The sequence below is a fragment of the Papaver somniferum genome, unplaced genomic scaffold (assembly GCF_003573695.1).
Source record: "Papaver somniferum cultivar HN1 unplaced genomic scaffold, ASM357369v1 unplaced-scaffold_123, whole genome shotgun sequence".
Lineage (NCBI taxonomy): Eukaryota > Viridiplantae > Streptophyta > Magnoliopsida > Ranunculales > Papaveraceae > Papaver > Papaver somniferum.
The window spans coordinates 4795710-4817949 of record NW_020621381.1 but is presented as its reverse complement, the minus strand read 5'-3'; positions in this window follow the sequence as shown (position 1 = coordinate 4817949).

The window sequence follows — 22240 nt, the reverse complement described above, 5'->3', positions numbered from 1 at the left end:
AAAACCCAGTTGGAGATTCTCGTACTAAACACATAGATATCAGATATCACTTTATTAGAGAGTTATATGTGAATGGTGTTATCAAATTAGAGTATGTTTCATACGAGCGTCAGCTATCTGATATTCTCACCAAACCCTTAGGTAGATCAACTTTCGAAAATCTAAGGAAATCCATAAGGATTTTCAAGGTACATTAGTACCTTGTGCGTCCGGTTTTCAAGTTTTTCTTGCAATAAAAACCGATTTTCAACCTTTCTATGGTAAAGGTTGGTTGTCGTTATTCTTTTGTTTTGCACAAGGATGACAACATAATGATATTTTGTTATCAATTCTCCCTGGAAGAAGATGCAAATATATTGGAGAAATGGATGCGAAATTTGAGGTAACAATCTTGTTAGTTAATTGTTTTCCTGTTTAAGAAAAGTCTGATTTTATTTCATATATTTATTGCTTTTGCTTAACAAAATTTCGGTACAATTCATGTTTTATTCCATTATTTGTGTATGGATGTGTGTGTGATTCAATTGGTTCCGGTTAAGAAAAACTATTGGTATCTTGCTTTATTGTGTGGTATCAATTGTTTAGGCTTACAAAATTTCGGTTCAATTGCAGTGCTTTAATGTCTATGTTGTTTCAATTGCTTCCGGTTGAGGTGAATAACTATGCAAGTTGATTTATTTGGTTTGTATGAATTATATATGGATTAACGAAAGAAAAGGTTTACGGGATGAATTGTTTAGTCCAATTCGATTCCGGATAAGAGAAACTAAGTTAATTCTGATCTTAGTTAGACTTATCAAAGTGGAGGTTTCGGCTATTCAAGTCTAATCGAATGCCTTAACAAGAAATGCTAGTTAACTAACCTAGTACTTGTCTTGTTTAAAATTTAAAGGTCTAAGTTATATGGATAACTAGAACCTGATGAGAAAAATAGAGTTATCTTTATTTTGGTCTTATCGAACAAGCAATTGTATTTGTACAATCGGTTTAACAAAGGAACTAAGGTGCTTAGTTGATTTTTGGTTTTCTAAACTGTTAGGGAAACTTGCTTCGGGAAATTTTTTCCTTGGTAACATATAAAAAAAATTACTTTGTAGTTTCAGTTTTGATATTGGTTATCAAAAATGGCGTGTGAAACCCTCGTGCTTAACTTTGTGGGTTGCAAGTCTATTTTGAGATTTGTAAGTTCCTTTCGGTTTGTCCTTTATATTTTCGTTTCTTTGTCATTTATGTGACAAAAAGGGGAGAAATATATGGAGTAAACAAGTGATTGGTATTAATTTATATTGATTGGTATCACTAAGGGAAAGGACATTGGTGCTTAAACGTTTATCTAACGAAAGAGTGAAAGCATAGACTATGGGGGAGTAACATATCATATACTTATAGTTATATGGACTACAAAGGAAATAACAAAGACGTGCTGATTGATAAAATCTACCTATCTTACCTTTAGGGGGAGTATTAGCTTTGTTATTATAATGTCAACAACGACATTTAAGGATTGAATGTATACAGGTTATTGTGTTGTTGAATTCGGGAATCAAGCATATGTGTAATGAATTCTTGTAATTTGTTTATCCATATGATGTAAGAGTGTTTTCACTAAAATTGACAAAAGGGGAGATTGTTAGAGCATATCTCGGTTGAACCCACCAAGCGTTGGTATGTCAAGTTGGTTGTCATGTTTTTAGTGAGACAAAACTCATTTAAGAATCGCTTGATTATGTACTAGATTCAACTTCGTATAAGTTAGCTTGAAAGTATTAGGATATGAGACATTACAAGTATTGCGAAGACTTCAAGAAGTAAGGAGCTACAACAACAACATCATCCTTCCACTTGAGGTTAGTGATATTTGACTTGAACTGTTTCATTCCCTAAACGTATCTTTCAAGTCATGAATATTGAAAACAAAATTACGAAGCATGAATGATTATACTCTAGTTAGACATAGTATTAAGGAATACAATACAAGTTTTATTGCTTAACCATTAAAACATCGACATGATCGTTTGAATGCTATTGTGATTATGTATGGGTATAAGGTGAAGATTTCATCCTAGGAAACAATGTTTTATATTTGTTTTAAGGAAGTAAATTCATGAACTTGTTTTGTGAATCGAAAGAGAAATCGCCATGCATTATTGGCATTTTTATTCATTGCATATCTTTTGAACTACCAATATGTGTGATTAGTATAACCGCTCATGACTTGTTTATGTTCTTGGAAAAACTATTCACAAAGTCTTGACTTTTGTATTGGTATGACTTTTATTAGTGAAACCGATCTTAAGTAATCACCTGAGATGGTATGATCAATTTTGTGTTATTATTATGACCAACTCTGGGTAAAGGGGAACCGATCCTAGTAAGAGGTGCATCTATCACAAAGGGGAATCGATCCTTGTATGTGGTGCAACAAGTTTTTAGCAGAAAGGGGAACCGATCCTATGGACATGTGCAACACGTTTTTAGGCAAAGGGGAACCGATCTTAAGGACATGTGCAACAAGTACAAGTTAGATACAATATATATGTGGGGAACCGATCCTAGTACCTAGTCAACCGAATTTTGGAAATCTAGTGTGACTATGCACAATACTCACATGGAGGTAGAACCAAAACTTGTTTTGGTAGAACCGTTAAACCCATGATTTGTGATTGAGTGTTCTTGATCAATCACGTAGTTCTTGAAAGTCAGATGAACCAATTCTAAACTTATTTGGAAGTGTGGCAAATCGGTTTCAAGATTGTAAGTATGAAAGAGGATTTACAAAGTAAGGATATCAACATACTTTGAACATGTGCAGTAACGCTTATATTTAATTGTTCAAAGTTATTCCTTAATAGCTAAAGGAAGAAAATCCCAGATCGAATAAAATAAATTGAGAATCTTTTATTTAAGGTTTTTAATTTTATTTTAGGAAAATGAAAATTAGTAATGTGCGTTTACTAGTTGGAGATTTTCCAACAGATTTTCGGTCATTATTTTGGACAAAGAATTTCCAGGAATTATGGAAACCGAATTTGGAATATATTGCATATCTTGAGAATATTTTCGGTTTTGGAAATTCCTTAGTGTCCAAACTTCCTTGGTCTATAAATATGAAAGTTTTCATTTCGAGCAACCTAATCCTTCGTACAACAAGAACTATCTCAGTTGTGCTGCTACTGGTGAAGCCGCCTATTCGGAGAGGAGAGTAACCTACTTAGGCGAAATCTCTTACGTCCGCTCAGTTTAAAGTCTTCTTTGGAATTGAGAAGCTCTATTAGTACCGTTGGTGGGAAAATAGATAATAGCGGTTTATGTTTTGTTCTCGATTGATTTGATTGACTAACGATGGTTGAAATTTTATTGCACCTAGTTTGTTTATGCTTGAGAATCTTCTCTTCTGATATAAGATTCACTAAAATTAGATCGAAGTTTCGACGGGGATCTTTAGACTGTTTTTAGATCTAAAGACGTCTTGTGATAATCCATTGTTAACAGACTCCATTATGTGCGTGATTGATCACAAGATATTCAAGTTGATTGTATGCATGTGTTTATTGAAGATCTAAGAAGATTTGAAGACAAAGAAGACTTTCAAGATTTCTGATTTGGGATTCATAATCTTTGGTGTGCACAATAATTGTTTCGATAGAAGAGGATACAACTATAATCGGTTTATCCTTGTGGTAGATTAGATTGACTAGTTGTGTAGATCGGCATCAATACAATTCGTTGTGATTAAAAGTATTGATTGCAAAATCTTAACAATTACTTCGGTAGTTGATAATATAGATCTAAGAACCTGGAGAAAGAGTTTATTGAGATAAACAGAAGAGCCTTTGTCGAACTCATATCACTTGGTTGAAAAGGGTTGATACCAAACAGGTTTTTTTTCCTTTACTGTTTGGAATATGAACCAAAGGAATTATTCCAAGTGTGTGACTTTTTACAGGTCGAAGGCGTGGCAATACAGACGGAACTAGGTGAACTATATGTTTAGTTGCTTGGTCTCAACTATACGAAGTTGGTTTGATTTTGTATAGCGGCTTAATCCTGGGAGTATTCAATTCTGGACAAGGTCCCTGGGTTTTTCTGCATTTGCGGTTTCCTCGTTAACAAAATCTTGTTGTGTCATTTACTTTTATTTTCCGCAATTATAATTGTTGTTATTATAATTTAAAGTAAATTACACAAACGTTAATTCATATTTACTTGATAAGCAATCCTATTGTGTTTGGTTAAGTCCGAACCTTTTATCAAGTAAACATACTTCGTTGTTATATTGTCTCGATCTCGTATCCATAGACGATCACACGAAGTGTGAAATGATTTGTTGTATTGTCTCGACTCAGTCCATAGACAATCACTTTCGGAGAAAGGACTTATAGGTGCAAAATTTTTAACTTGAGGTATATTTGGGTACCCTCGTCTTTTCAGGATGACTTGGTGCCTATCATGGATTTGCTGAAGACTTATTCTTTTCGGGTTCCCATAATCTTGCCAAATTTTTTTATATATCTTCGCCCGAAAGGTCTCGGACGAGGAGTGTGGAAGATCGGAAAATATGGACTTCAAGCTAACCGGGTTTCGGACCGCTTAGCAAACTCCGACTCTCCGATACACCACTCAAGTAACCGTTCCTTCAAATTCTTCTCAGCAACTCGAATTTGAATTACCTAAAATGCATTAAAAGCAAGCAAACTTTGCATTTATTCTCCAATTATGAGAGATGGCCAGTTTTCAAAATGAGAGATACACAGTTTCCAAAAATAATAGACTTATATGGCCAGTTGCCAATTCTTACAATTAATATGGCCAGTTGCCAATTCAAACAATTCAGGTGGCCAGTTGCCATTTCAAACAATTCAAATGGCCAGTTTCCATTTCAAACAATTCATGTGGCCAGTTGCCATTTCAAAGAATTCATATGGCCAGTTGCCAATTCCAAATAACTCATGTGGCCATTTTTCATATGGCTATGTCATCGTTTTATGGTTACGCCATTGGCTAGTTGCCAATGGTGAAGGATAGCCAACTGCCATCGTTTTACTGAGACGCCATTGGCCGGTTGCCAATGGTAAAGGATTACAATCATCTCAAAATAAATGATATAAAACTGCAAAGCAGTAACCAAGACTTCCAGATGATATGAACAACCTTGTAGAGTTGTGCTGAACCATATAGCGACTGCTTACGTACCCTCTTCGTTTCTCGAAGGGATCAAGCACGACCGTAGTTCGTCACTTTTTTTTAGATAATATGAACTATCCTTAATAGTATCAATTATCTCTAATTAAGTATCAAGTAAACTTATTTCTCTTTCATTCACATAATGAATTAATTATGAGTAGAGCACTACTCTTAGTCAGTCAGAGCTACCACCAACAACAACATTTCACACCAAAATAAAATATATGCAAATATTCTTGTTACAGGAACCACTTACCTGCATGTTACATAAACTAATGAAAAGATTTAGAACACTGAAGTCAAATTCCAAAATATCATCAGCACATGCGTATAAGTGAGTGGAGTGGAGGTTTTAGCATAGAACATAAAATGGATAAATAAGCTAACTAATAACATATTAAGTAGAGGGATTGTAAAAAGAAAGCATAATATACTCCACAAATTCAATAGAACTAGCTTAATTAACCTTAAGGTAATAATGCAAAATAAGTACTCAAACCAATATCTTAGATCAGATCAAGCAACAACATTCGGCAGTCAAAACACAAACAAGAATAGAATCACCATTTCAATGCCAAAATAAATTAGGATCAGTTGGATACTGAAATCTTGTGAATGGATTGTAAATTTAATAAATACATTTCTTAATATCACATTTGGAAACGAGAGTCTGCAGACTGGAGTCTACAAACTGATAAGCATAAATAACTAGCATGTAGAATGATATGCACAGTTCTATGCGCACCTAAATTTAAGATTAATAAGCTTAATTAGATGGGGTGGGGGGAAAATAACGAACATTTCCAATGCAAAGAAGAGTCCCCACTCATTTAACCCACTGCATATTTCTAATGAGCATTGAAAGTTATTTAAGGTTGTCATTTCAAAGACTACAAGTAGTAAGCAAAACTAGCAACTCATAACACCACTTAATGGTCTAAACAACTATCCTCCATGTTTCCAAAAATGAGCAAGTGGATCAAAACATATTATTCGTAAAATACCTTTTCAAAATGATCCCACATGTAGATGGACAAAAACGATTTGCTGGTTTTTTAGGGAAGTGAAGAGATGATGGTTCGGTCAAGACTCCTCAACCGAGCAAACTGCTTAACCTCACACAGATGCACTGCATGGGAGTGCTTTGAGTTCGAGAGATCAATCTGTAGGACTCCGTCCTAAACCAAGTCAATGGCCATTTCAGAGTCAATTCGGTCACAAAGTGGGAGATGGGTTGATCTATAGGAGGGAAGCTGAGAATTGCGGGATCAATGATGATCAAGGATTGTTGATGTGTTGTGGGTTTCTGCAAGTTTTCTGTGAACTGTTGAGTTCGAATAAGTTCAGATCGATTGATGGAATTCCTGAGAATGATTGCACGAAAAATTGTGTTGTTTCAATCGTGGATTCAGAGACTTATTTATATTGTCAGAATAGTAAAACACATTGATCATGTAAGTATGACGGTTTCTTGAGTGGAAGAGTGGTAAAGTGGGAGATCGTGGTGAAACCAGTTCTAGGTCGTGTGGATACTTGGTTAACCGTCCACCCACTAATTTGCTAACTCCTTCAACCTCTTGCACGATTTACTCACATTTCTCATCGTGGATGAACACACATGTTGTAGGCCGCCAGACCAAAACCCTAATTTTTATCCCCCACGTGACGTGATTGATGTCTCACGAACGCGGAGTCTGCAAATCAGACGTGTGTTTGATTAGCAATAAGTCTAATTTTGTGGAATTGAGCATGATTGACGAATGCTCAGTGATTCATGTATTGAACATGTCAGACATATTGTAAATTCGAGCAACTAAGCAAGTATTACTTAATTCGATGAATTACTGAATATTGATAGTTGGATCAATATTCGAGCAACTGAGAAAGTACTGCTCAATTCAATGAATTACTGAATATTTATAGTTGGATCAATATTCGAGAAATTGAGCAAGTATTGCTCAATTCAATGAATTATTGGTAACATGACCCAATAAAATATTAATTAAAATATTGGTAGCTTACCAAATATTATGTAATTAATCTGAATGTTGATTACTAGATCAACATAAATTTATTAGTGTTTGAACTTGCCTAGAATGATGATTTGTGGAGTGTTTGTTCGAAACCCTAATTTTTGATCAGTTGTTCGTCAATTGATGAATTGATGAAAATAGGTCACTGAGTGAAGGAGGGACCGACCACATGGGATGATGGACGACCATGTGATGCCCAAGTGCTCGAGTGAGCGTGTACCAGAGTCCTTAGTTGACTTGTTGGTGAAAAGATGATTAAATGTTGATTTAATTATTTATTAGAATAATGCTCGTATGAGCATTAGGTGATGAAACCTAATTATGGGAAAGTGAGGGACCGGCCAAGGGAGCATGAAACTGGACCTTGGTGGTCGTGGGACCAGCTGATGGTCGTTTGAGCAAATTCCAAGTTGCTTGGAAAAGGTTTGAACCCAATATGAGTAATTGAGCAAATTAGGTCAAAATTATAAGAATGTGTGGGACCGGCTCCTTGCAAGCCTTAGGGCCGGCCTTGGTCGGTCAAGTAAGCATGCCCGTGTCTCATTACTGAGAGTTTTGGTATTTTCTGGTGTGCGTTTGAGCAATAACTTGAATTTTCAGAAGAGTTTAATCTTTGACTGAAATTTTCTGATTTTGCTCGAATGAGCAAGTAGGACTTTGGTCGTTCGATCAATATTTTGAGAATATTAAAATAATAATAATATTTTCATGAATATCCTAGTCGGTCATGTGACCATTTGACTTTTTTGCTTTTTCATGGTTTGAGCAATATTTGAAAAAAAATATGAAGAAACCATGATTTTGCTCAAACGGAGGAGTTTCATGAGATCAGGGAAACAATAATTATGAAAACAAGGGATTGCAAGGTGTAGGACCGGCCACGGCTAGGGCATGGCCGTCCGACTAGGTATCCCGGTCTCGCGACACCTTCCCTATTTTTTATTATTTTTCATGAAACCGTGAAAATATGGAGAAACCGTGAGTTTTGCTCAAACAAGGAAAGTTGCTTGAATGAAAGAGTTTTCATGAGTTCATGAAAATAAATAAAATAAGAAAAGTAAAGGAAGAGGCGTGGGGGACCGGCCACGGCGGTATGGCTGGACGGCCGGTGGGACCGGTCCCTAGGCGCCTCTTTTAAAATTTTTATTATTATTTTCTCTCTCCCGTTTTGTTTTGTGTAGGATTCCTCATTTGTCCATATTTTCGAATGCTCGTTCGTGCATTTAGGTGCTCGTTCGTGTATCATTGTTGAGTACAGTTGCACCATTTATTGGGGCTTACTCGGTGATAGTCCAGATGCCTGATTATTGAGAATTATTACTAATTCATAAAATTCATCGGAGAATGATTCATGAAACGGAGTAATAATTATGAATTGTGCATCTATTACGAATCCATTAAATCCAGTTGGGGTATCCAGGGAACGAAGTAATGAGATAAATTGGTCATCTATTACTAATCCATGGAATCAGCCGGGGATAACCATGGAACAGAGTAATGAGATAAAATAGAAAATTTTCTAGGAATTCAGTCGGTGAATGTCACGGTATAATTAATCTATCGTAGAATCGAGATATGAGATAGTTGAAGCATCATACTCGTTATAAAGAGTGCATAGTCAGGAAACAACGTGCATCGTTAGTGTCCTGAAGGCGTTTAGCCCTCCAGCAAACAATTATGTCCAGAGAGCCGCCTGAATCTATACACGGTATCTCTACATAGTCATAGAACATCGAGTATCGCCGACGTCCTGAAGGTGTTAAGCCCTCCGACAAACAATTATGTCCATAGAACCGCCCAATCGTTCTTCTATGTAGAGGGGGGTCTCTCTATGTAGTCAGGTAACAATGAGTATCGCCGACATCCTGAAGGCGTTAAGCCCTCTAACAAAAAATTATGTCTAGAGGACCTCCCAATCTTTCTTCTACATAGAGAGCATGATGAAATGTTTAGAGCGAACGCTCAGCTAGTGGGAGGACTTTCGAGAAACATATTCATCATGGCTCTGAGAGGAACTCGATCAGATATCATGAAACAGTTCACGTATCGTAAAATATGAATCGTCACATGCATTCCTGAAGTCGGGTCAAAAACATGCAGCATCATGATTTTACGATTTTGACCTTTGTCGAAAATCCACCATCAACATTAAGTCCCCTGCTTAATGAGGGACAGTCATGTTCCGCAGTAAGCATTAGATGGTGATTTTCCAGTCGATGAGATAAGCAGTTGAACTCGGTCGTACAAAGGTATTTTCAGAATCCCCGATTTTCTCCAATGCTGTCATGTACGAGCAACCGCTTACGTAAGGACCCTGATAGTATGATAGAGTGTCATCCCGTGAGCACGAAGAGATGAAACACTGCTGATTTGGTCGGTCGGACGTCTAGTTTTGGTCGGTTTAGCGTTTACGGGACCGACCCAAAAAAGGAAATCCTTGTTTTAGGAACAAATGTTCGTCCGTTCGTTAGTTTAAGAAACAAACAAAATATACCTGAGTCTAATGATAAATTTTTTGTCTTTGAGCCTTCACGAAAACAGTTTTTTTTATTTTTAAATATGTGAGATTTCACAAAATGGAATAAACTCCCGTTTCAAAGGTGGGTGCTCGTACAAGAGAAAAGTTTTTTTTTTAATAGACGTGCGTCTGTTAGTAATAAAATTTTGTTTGTGAGCTTTCATGAAATTTTTTATCTTCGAGCTTTCACTAATCTTTGAAAATATACTCTCTCTTCAAAGACAAATGCTCGTGCGAGGGAGAAAAAAATATATATATATATTTTCGAATTTACTTGAGTTTCACGTTAAATATATATATATATATATATATATATATATATTTTATAAAATCATGTTTTGATTTTGAACAACTGTTGAAAGTAGACAATTATACACGGTGAAACAATGTCTGTCTGTGAGTTTTCACAATTGTAGAAACGACGTCTATCCAATTTTTGAAAAACCAGTCGATGTTAAAATTCATGTGGGTTGTTCACGGTTTAATGAAAATCAAGTTATGATTTTGAATAACGAATTTTGCTCGTCTTTGCAGGTTTGAAGGAACGAGCAAGTTTTCGAAATTCTGACGTTGTAATCGCTACAGCTAGTGAAATTGTTAATAGGTAAGAGTTGGATTGTTACCATTTTTGTTACGCGTTTTTTATTGGTATATCCATGACTCCATGTCTTTCATCCCAGATAGTGGTGACTTCTGGTTACAACCACTCTTGTGGCTCTTCCGGGGAACGTTCCAAAAATATCAAGTTGAAGATGAAGACTTCTGCAGACGCTCATGCCGAGGTAAATCAACCTTTCAGAGACGCTGGAAAGCTGACACATTGTATGTCTCTCGATCATCTGGGAGTTTTCCGTGATAAAATATATGCTTTCTTGGTATTAGCAGATGCGGAGGGAAAGAAGGGACGGGATGAAGTATCATAGAAGAAATGAGCTGAAGATGAAAAAGCTTATATCTCATCAGCAGAAGCACCGCCGACTTCAGCAAGTGAGACTACGGCTAAACTATGCCAAAACCCTAATTTTGGCCGCGCCTAAAACTATGCCAAAATCCTAGCTTGGCCACGCCTAAACCATGCCAAAGCCATGACGGCTATGCCTCCATACCGCTGGCTGCCAAACGAAGGGTTGCAACAATGAACGACTACCCTTCTTTCTGAGATGCAAATCCAAGCCGTCCTAGTTCGCCACCAAACGCCTGGAAAATTTTGGCCCAATACCAAGCCCTAATTTTGGCCGCGGAGAAACTCTGCCAAAACCATAATTTTGGTCGCGCCTAAAACAATGCAAAAATCCTAGCTTGGCCGAGCCTAAACCATGCCAAAGTCATGTCGGAAATGCCTCCATGTCACTGGATTCCAAGCGGAGGGTTGCAACAATCAATGGCTACCCCTCCTTCTGAGACGCAAATCTCAGCCGTACAAGCTTGCCACCATACCAAACGATTTGTGGCAACCTCTTGGCTGCGACGCCAAAGTTCCACGGATTGTGCCAAACCCTAATTTGGGTCGCGCCAAGAACATGCACGATCCGTGCTGACCATCCCTCCATCCCGCTGGCCACCAACCGGAGGGTTGCAACAATTAACGGCTACCCCTCTTTCTGAGACGCAAATCTCAGCCGTACAAGCTTGCCACTAAACCAAACGATTTGTGGCAACCTCTTGGCTGCGATGCTAAAGTTCCATGGTTAGTGCCAAACCCTAATTTGGGCCGCGCCAAGAGCATGCACGAGCCGTGCTGGCCATGCCTCCATGCTAATGGCCACCAAACGGAGGGTTGCAACAATCAACGGCCACCCCTCCTTCTGAGATGAAAATCTCAGCCGTACAAGCTTGCCACCAAACGACTTGTGGCAATCTCTTGCCTACGCTGCCAACTCTTTGGCCACGGCACACACTTAGATATGCCAATTCTTTTGTCACGACACCGAACCCTAATCAGCCACGCCAAGATCATGCGCAAGCCATGACAACACCATGGCCATGCCACTGGCTACCAAACGGAACGTAACCACTATCAACGGTTAACCTTCCTCTCAAGATGCAAAATCCTGGCCGTCGAAGGTCATCAACGAACCGGAAAGCCTCTCAATCTTAACTTGCCAAACAATAACAACATGCTACACGTTTTCCACGAAAACACTCGAGACATCAAAACATGTCACAAACTGGGGGATGCTCATCAGGGTATTGGTTTGGTGGTTTATAGCGTGCGGCGTACACTACGCTCGTTACAAGAAAGTGTCATAAGAGTGAGACAGTTAGTAAATACAAGAAGTAATGGTGAAATGTTTCCTTCATTATGCAAACATCAATTCCAGACGTTACCCGTTACCGCTTTCTTCCATTTACTCAACCGTTTCCATTTCTTACGAGACCAGGGTATGTTTCGTTGCGACTTGTATAAATAGGTCTCACCTTTTGGTCAGAAGAATACAACACTCAGAAATCACTTGTTAGATTTGCCATCTGTTAGCTTTCCACTTTCTGATACAAGCCGTCAAACAACTACTCTTCCTGAATCAACTATTCTGGTCTCAACAATCTCTTCGCTTCCCTCCCTAGACCAACCCTTCTCCTTTACTTTGTGACCGAAGCAAGTCTGGAACAACCATTTCTTGGTTTAGGCCGGATTTGTACAGATTGATCTCTCGAATAAAAGTACTCCCTTGCAGTACATTGTTTAGGGTTTAGACTCGTTTCTCACCCACACACTCGAAATTACCAAAATCAGCAGAAACGTTTTTCACCCTAAAATACCCATCTACATATTGGCGACCACAATGGGAGATTAATCTCTCGGTTGCAATATCAAGCTTTCACAAGATGGTTGGTCTTAGGATTAATTCAACTGCTCCAGATCCCAGCCAGAATCTCTCGAATGGTAATGTTCCTCACGTTCCTTCGAACAATTCTGGTTACAATGAACTTTCTTATTTTACTACTCCATTTATCTTTGTTGAATCAAACGATAGAGAAATCCTAACTTTGGCTGAACTAGCGCGGAGACAAAGCAGTTTGTCAAGAAACGTGGACAGATTAAAAGGAGCAATTGACAATCTATTCACCTGCTTAGTACACGTGACAAAAATGCTCGGAGCAGAAGTGGTGGAGCGCCCAAATGCTCCAACTGATGACCTTCCTCAAACCAACAGTTTCACTACTTACGAGAAGCCGGTGGACCAGGAGGTTGCACAATCGATCGAAAATTTGTGTGAACTCTTACACTTCTCCAGAGAACAAAGCACAAACACGATTCCTGCACTTAACCAGATATCATCAGACGTGCAGCTAACTCCGTCATGCCTAGCATTTGAAGAGACATCCATGATGTGTGAGGATTCAATCAACAACATCACATTCGGAGAAGAAGACCGCATGGAAGATGAAGGGCATAATCGAGCCTTATACGTGACAGGTTTTATCAAAGACTCTGAATTCAAGAGGGATCTCATTGATACAGGCGCTTCCACAAATATCATTACCATGAAGACTCTCAAACCATCCAAATTCCCACAGATAAAATTATTCGTCATCCAATATTGATGACGGGATTTGAAGGAAGGCAGAGCCATAATATGGATATGCATACATAGATCTGAGGGTAGGGCCTATTCAATCAAAGGCCAAGTTTCATGTGATCGAACAAGAGCCTGATTACCACATGATACTTGGAAGACCGTGGCTCCATGACAACAAAGTGGTTCCTTCAACATACCATAAATGCATGAAGGCTCTACTTAATAACAAGATTGTTCGCATTGCAGCTTCGTCGTCTCCTTACGCTCCGGTCTATGACGCTGAATTCCTTGAGTCTCAAAAGGACATCCCTGAACCTCCAAGAAAGATCTACAACACTCCATTCCAGATCTTGGAATCCATTGAAAAAGCTTCTAACAAACCATCATCTTCAGGAGCTAAACCGATTAAGTCATTTGCTACACCAGTCAAGTGCCTTAAAGATCAGGCTATAACGCCAAGTTCCAACTTCATAGCCAGTCATGATGCAGAAGGGAGGGTCACGGCGCAAAGACTATCAATTAACAGGGGAAAACAATGAAAAGTATCCCCGCCCTGAAGAATCATATCAGAGTGAACAATCACCTGATGAAGAGATTCAAGATGCTCCACGAAAATTGCAAGATGGCACTGATTCTACTACTGATGACCTTGAAACGATCAACATCGGGACGGAGGATGTTCCAAGGCCAATCTTGATTAGTTCTACATTATCACCGGAAGAGCGGGCGGGACTGATAAGTCCTTTGAAAGAATATCAGGATATCTTTGCTTGGACATATGAAGAGATGCATGGTTTTGACGAAAAATTGGTTACTCATCATTTGTACATCACTCTTGGCTCCAAAGCTGTCAAACTGTCGCCTAGGCAGTTCAGACACAAAGTTGAGGAGAAAATCAAAGTCGAAATTCAAAAACTGCTGGCGACAGGGTTTATCAAGCCCATTCAGCATCCAACATGGCTGGCGAATGTTGTTCCTGTCAAGAAGAAAAATGGTCAAATCAGATGCTGTGTTGATTTCAGGAACCTCAATAAATGTTGTCCAAAAGATGATTTTACTCTACCCAACATTGACATGCTCGTTGATGCAACAAGTAGTCACGGTATGTTCTCATTCATGGATGGTTACAGCGGATACAACCAGATCAAGATGTACAAACATGCTGCCAACAAAACTGCATTTCGTACTCCCATTGGGAATTTTCATTACACTGTGATGCCCTTTGGATTAAAGAACGCAGGTGCTACTTATCAACGGGCTATGACTGCCATATTCCACGACATCATGCACAAGCAAGTGGAAGACTATGTTGATGATGTGGTGGTAAAGTCGAAGACTAGAGCATCCCACATAGAAGTTCTGAGACAAGTTTTTGAAAGATGCAGGGAATACAAGTTAAAGATGAATTCTCTGAAATGTGCCTTTGGTGTCTCCTCCAGAAAGTTTCTAGGATTCCTGGTCACTGCAGAAGGAATCAAAGTCGATCCAGACAAAAGGAAAGCCATTACTGCCATGCCTCATCCACGCACTGTGAAAGAACTCTAGAGTTTTATGGGAAAAGTAAATTATATTCGACGCTTCATCCCTGGAATGGCTCAACTCGTTGCTTCTTTCACCCCTCTGTTGAAGAAAGGACGAGTTTTACATGGACAACTGTCCAGCAAGAAGCGTTCCAGAAAATACAACAAATACTATTATCACCTGCTGTCATGAAATCGCCAGTGCAAGGAAGACCACTAATACTTTACACAGCTTCCAGTGACCTCACTATCAGGGCACTTATTGCTCAAGAAGACGAAGAAGGTGTCGAACATCCAATTTATTACTTCAATCGTATGATGAGAGATTCTCATCTCCGATACCCAAAAGACGAAAGAGCATGTCTAGTGTTGGTACACGTAATCCAGAAATTCAGGCACTATTTGTTATCCAACAGAGTCGTGCTCGTTTCCAAGGCCGACCCCATAAAATTTCTACTGACAAAGCCAACCTTGATGGGAGACCGACAAAGTGGCTACTACAGATGTCAGAATTCGACATAGCATGGGTACCGCCCAAAGTAATCAAAGGACAAGCAGTTGTATACTTGCTTGTTGCTTTTCCAGGAGAAGATGCAACGATGTTACACGAAGATGTGCCCGGCGAGTTTCCAGAAATCTTAGTCATCGGAGAAGAGACGTGGCTTTTATACTTTGACGGGTCCGCCACCCCTAGCAATGATACTGGAGGAGAGGGCGTGGTACTAGTATCTCCATATGGTTAAGTCTTCTCACACTCATTCAAACTGGATTTCCATTGCACTAACAATTCAGCGGAATATGAAGCTTTCTTACTAGGCCTGTCCTTGGCCAAGCAAGCAGGAGAAACACACCTTGAGACAAGAGGAGATTCAAAACTATTGGTCAATCAAATGAATGGAGCATACTCTCTCAAAGAAATCGCACTCGCCCCTTTCAGAGCTGAAGCTCCGCGGATATTAGATCATTTTGCTGATGCAACGATTGTCCACACTGGACGAAATAATAATTGGCATGTTGATTGTCTAGCAACTCTCGCTTCCAACTACAGTTCGAAGGAGCAGAGAAAACAATTACAGTACAGAGGTGCACCGTGTAATGTACTTGGCTCGCTCAAGTCAAAGACATTCAAGCAAACGATTGGAGGGCGCCTATTATTCATGACATGAGCAGTTCTCTTTCAGAAGGGAAAGTCAGTCTCAAAGAACTAAAGAATTATTTCTTGCTTCATGGAGCGTTATACTATCGGAATCCTGACGGGGCTTTATCACGATGCCTTGGAAGCGACGAAGCGGGTGAACAACTCAAACGCATACATGAAGAGATATGCGGACAGACGTTAGTGGTAGCACTTTACAAAAAGCTTCAAAGGATGGGATACTATTGGCCTTCCATGGAAGCTCAGTCAAGAACTCTGCAAATATCTTGTCCCAATTGTCAGACGCCTCCTCGTCACTTAGAAGCTTTGACAGTACACCGCACTGGGGACTGGAGGGAACCTTACTTCAAGTACCTTTGGGACAATGAGTTGCCGTTGGAAAAGAAGGAAACAGTCAAACTCATTCAGAGATCTAAAAGGTTTTCCTTTCTTGACGGAATCTTATACCACAAAAGTTTTGGTGGGAATTTACTGAGATGCTTAGATGATCATAAAATCCCAACAATTTTAAAAGAAATGCACGACGGAGAACATCAAGGAAAAAGGAAACTATTTCTCCAGATTCATGAGAAGTATTATTGTCCGACCATGGAAGATGATGCAGCTTCGTACGTCCACAGATGTCACAAATGCCAAATCCGTGGTAATCTCATCCACACTCCTTGTCTTCCATTGAATTCTGTGAATAGTCCATGGCCTTTGTACAGCTGGGGACTGGATATTATAGGGAAAATCAATCCAGCATCTTCAAAACAGCATGAGTACATCATCACTGCAACAGAGTATTTTACCAAGTGGGTTGAAGCTATCCCTCTTCGGAGCACCACTGGAGTCACGATTGGATCTTTCATCAAAGAACACATGATATGCAGGTTCGACATTCCTAAGCATATTATCACTGATAATGGAACTACTTTTGCCAACAAACACGTGATGGAATTGCTCGAAGAATACGGCATCAAACAAGTTTTCTCCATGCCATACTATCCCCAAGGAAACGGACAAGAAGAGAGCACCAACAAAACCTTGATCCGGATTCTCAGCTGGATAATTCATGATAATCCTCGAACGTGGCATGAAAAATTGTCTATGGCTTTATGGGCCTACCGAACTGCACCAATGAGTTCAATCGGAACTTCATCATACTCTCTTGTCTATGGAGCTGACGCCATACTCCTAGCAGAAATCAACATTCCTTCAGCAAGGATCGCCACATCCAGTGGAGTACAATGGGATGAAGCGGAAATGTCCATCTCAAGGATCGCCGAACTGGACATGCTTGAGTCAAAGAGGACTAAGGTAGAAAAATATGTGGAAGCATACAAACAAAAGATCTCCATAGCTTACAACAAAATGGTAAGACCTCGAACTTTCCAAGTAGGAGATTTGGTGCTAAAGACAGCAAAACACATTCAACAAGATATGTATGCTCCCAAGTTCTCTCCAAAATGGGAAGGACCATATGTAATCATCAAGGCAGTGTCAAGTGGATATTACAAGATCTTAGCCATTTATGTAGGAGTGGAAGAAAATATCATCAGTGGTAAATGGATCAAAGCATATTATGCCTGGTTCGCGGAAAACCATTACCTTTTCATTATTTCAAGCATTTATCAAAATGTAATTTATATTCCTCCAAAGAGTATGAAAAATACTCCTTTGTTCATTAAACATTTCATAAATGAACAAAAAATTCTTTCCACGATCAATCATTTTACCTAAGAAAAAAGCCTAAACCTATTCGAAAACAACAATCATAAATGCTCACTCAGAGTAAGCCATATATCAAAGAGTAATTCTTAAAAACAACCATGTCAATCTTTTTTTGAAAAGTTTCTGGTCTTCACTTTCAAGTCCTGGACAACCTTCTCGACTCTTGCTGACTCCAAGGAAAGTGCCTTCTCCTTTTCCAAAAAACAAGTTGTGGTAGAAATCGCATCAGCAGCAGCCGCCGCCCTGTGAATTTTGATCATCTCGAGCCGGCGATGAAGCCAGCCTATGTTGAACCGCAAGGTTTCACAGTTTGAAATCATTTCATCCCACATGTGTAGTTCATGATTCTTGACATCTCGCAGATTCATCTCGTTCATCTCTTCAATGATCGGTATCAATCCGGCAATCGTAGTCAGAAGGGTTGGGAGAAAGCTCTCCATATTTCCACTGTAGCAATGTCCCCGTATCGTCTCCAAATTTTGGTATACATAAGTACGTGACATTTAGGAATGACGAATCCACCGACTACTTCATTATTTGGAGAAGTATTAGTCATGGGAGTTTCAAAGGGGATTCCAGCTGTTGGATATTCGTGAACGTGAGCTCTAACCCCAGCCTCCACGGAATCAGTAGATCCTTCATCAACATGGTTGCTTCTATCGTCAACCACGACCACGGACTTCCCAATCCTCCTCTTTCTAGCATCAACGACAACACGGACATCAACCTGCGATGAGGTAAAGGAGTGTTTGATTTTATTGAACATTGAGCATGGAGAACCTCATCTGAGAAGTTATGGAATTAGTTAAGGATGCTCCAGCTTCAGCATGAGCTGACCTATACCGGGCAGAGGCTTTAACAGTCCGCCTAGGCCTCAAATTGTGCGAAGAAGAGGGATTCTTCTGATCATTCTGTAATAAGTTATTTTTCTATGATCAATAATTCTGATCAAATGAAGATGAAGAAAATATACACAATGACTTATTGAAGTAGACGCTTCTACTTCATGCTTTGATTGAGGTTCGTTTCGAGAAGAAGTGCTACTGCTAGACATGGCGACGAGAGGTATGATTGTGATCAAAATTACTTCTGATAATGCACAAGGAAGGAAACGAGATGCTGTTTAAATAGAAAAATCTAAACATTGAAGGTATGGATACTTATCTTATAGTGGATATAGTCAAATATGTTGCGGTTTTTATTGAAACCCTAATTCTCGAATCAGTGTATCCGGTATCATAAAGAAAGTGCGACAATACTGGGGACTGACAGCTCAGGAATATTCAACATGACAATACTGGGGACTAATACATCGGATGTAATCAGTTGCAACCGTGATCTGACAGGTCACGTGTCTCCTCCTAGCCGGTTGTATAATCATGCTGCATGGATAATTATTGTCTACATGGACATTGGTCCATCCTATTCAGATGTGAAGAAGATTTGGCAAAAGATACGACAAGGGATTATGGTTCAAAAATAATATCTAAAGAAATATCTCTACAGCAAGACTGCTCAAATAACCAGAAAATGTCTACTTCGACAAAAACAAATAATCTCAGAGAAATTCATGGGCAAGACTACTCGTCAGATTCATCAGAGTCATCAGATTTGCCAGAGTTATCAGATTCATCATCATCATCTTTCTCGGAGTCCTCTTCAAGTTCTTCATCGGGGTCAATATCAGGGCCATTGACGAAGTCTGGATGAATCTCAGGATCGCTATACAATGAATCCCGGTACTCTTCTTTTTCACGCTCATCTTCAAGGTCAGCTTTGACCAGTTTCTCGATCTCTTTGGTACGCCGGTCTGGCTTAATCTTGAGATCTCACGGTACCCATATGGGTTCATCTTCCAAAGCATCAGAGTCAGAGGGTACACCGTCATCTCGAGATCGAAGTTTCTCCTCAGCTGCTAGCACTCTACGCTGGACCCGGTTCCTTCTTCGTCGATAAACATCCATCCTGTCATCTTCGACTTTTCTCTTCATGAGCTCAGCATAAGTAACTTTATGGTTATTAAGAGGCGCACTATGCTTCGCTCCCTCAGTACGATTCATCTTAGCCCGTGATTTGGCTGCGGAAGCTTTGGAATCCTCTTCAGAAGAGATGGAAGAATAGTTGTAATCATAATCACTGCTGTTGGAAGTCACCATTTTCTGGAACCAGGAGCACAAAATTACGGATATGCTGATAATGAATCCACTACAAAAATGGTAATTCTTAACTCTTACCTCTTTACAATTCCACTATCATGCTGATTGTGATGCAAGAGTTGGAACTTCAAAACCTTGCTCGTTTCTTCGAATCTACAAAAGACGAACAAAACTCAGGTTTTCATAAAATCACGAACATTTCCATCATGCGAGCATTAATCACTGGATTATGAAAAACTAAACAAATATTTCATCACAAATAATTGTTTTTTTTTAAATATTGCTCGAAGTGTTTTCGAAAATATATATACATATATGTGTATAAATAAAATAAAAATGTGATTAACTCACGTAAAAAAAAAAAAAAATTTGACGTGAGCCCAGTTCACGTGATTTTATCAAAAAAAAAAAATCTTTGCGGAGGCTTCACAATTTGATAAAAAAAAAAACTTTTTCCTTCATACGATCGTTTTTCTTTGAAACGAAGGTTTATTTCGGTTTTGTGAAAAGGTCACACCTTTTGAGATAAAGTTTTGATTTCCATGAAAGATCATAAACAAAATTCTATCACTGGACACGGGCCTATTTCAAAAGAAAAATCTCTCTCAAGCTAAGGATTATTGCTAGTCTCTTGAATTAACGATCGAGCGAACGTACGTTTAATAAAACAAGGCTTTTTCTACAAAATTCACACTTAATATATGCACATATATATAATTTTAGCATGAACAACTCATGGAGGGATCATCAAACTCCTGGATAAAAAAAATTGACGCACCTGACGGCGCCGACCGGAAACTGGTCGGACGGTGATCAGCCGGCGGCGGCTCCGACGAACTTCTGGAGATTCTTCCCGCTGCTGACGTGAGGGAGATGAAGAAGCAAGGGTGGTGGTCGGTCTAGGTGAAAAAAAAAGATTAATTTCTTTTATATCAAATTTTATTTCCAAAAACCTAATTTCACAAGGATTTACTTATTGGGTCCGGCCCGTGAGTCCTAAACCGACCAAGGTTCCACCATCAAATCAATGGTTCTACATCAATTAATGCTCACTAGACGATGCTCTATCATGCCACTGGGATCTCCGTTCTAGCCGTGGTTAGCTCGCACAATCAAAAATCCGGTAACATCTTATCTTACGACTAAGTTCAATTACTTATTTCGTTCATAACTGGAAAATCACCATTCAGTGTTGACTGAGGAACATGACTGTCCCTCACTATGCAGGGGACTTAATATAGATGGTGGATTTTCGACAAAGGCCAAAATTGTAAAACCATAATTGTACATGCTCTTGATCTAGCAATCAGATGAATGTTGAGGCTCATGTCTCTCATTGAAGCATGAAAGATCATGCCATGAAATCTCTGACTGAGAATACTGTCTGTCAGAGTATATGTAGTTGTGTAGTATCTCAGCTGAGGCAATGGCACATCTCATGAATACTGAGCAATTTCAGTAATTACTTCTATATAAAATCGAAAGATTAGACGACTCCTAGATTGCCTGCTAGTATAGAGAAATAACGTCTTCAGGATGCAACAAGGTTTTCCCTGAATATATAAAAGAGATTTGGAAGTTTCAACAAGCTCATATGTCTCAATTCTCAGATAATTAATGCTCCTAGACAGCATGCCTGCTAGTATAGAGCCATCAATTAATTATCTCTAATCCTTAACTAAATATTCAGCAATATTCTACGATTCTTCTTAATATTTTGTCACTTCAATTTGAGGTTCTTCCCAGCAGAATTCCACGGGTTAGTGATAAATATTCAACGTGCGGGCATCTGAGCAGCTATCGAGTAAGCCCCGACTAAAACGGTGCAAGTGTACTCAGCAATAATGCACAAACGAGCACCTGAATGCACAAACGAGCATTCCAAAACACGAAGGAACGATGAACCTATGCAAAATGGGATGAAAAATAATAATAATCAAATATTGGCAAAGGCGCTAGGGGACTGGGCTCACCGGCCGTCCAGTCACGCCGTGGCCAGTCCCACACCTAATTTCATATTTTATCATGTTTTATTATTTTTTCCCTGATCTCATGAAAGTCTTTTCATTTGACCAAATCTCCTTCGTCTCAAGGAAACTCCCTAATCTCATGGTGTTTCCTCATGTCAAAGAAATAATAAAAATAAGGAAAGGTGTCGTGGGACCGAGCTTCCTAGGCGTAGCCGGTCCCACACCTCATGGTTCCTTATTATTTTATTATTTCCGTCATCCCATGAAAATTCTCTGATTTCATGATATTTCCCTAAACTCATGAAAATTATGTAAAATTAGGGAGAAAACGCACGAGACCGGGATCATTGGATGGCCGGCCATGCCCTAGCCGTGGCCGGTCCCACACGCTCTTGTCTCATTATTTTAATATTATTTGTTTCCCTCATCCCATGGAAACTCCTTCACTTCAAGGAAAATCCTTAGTTTC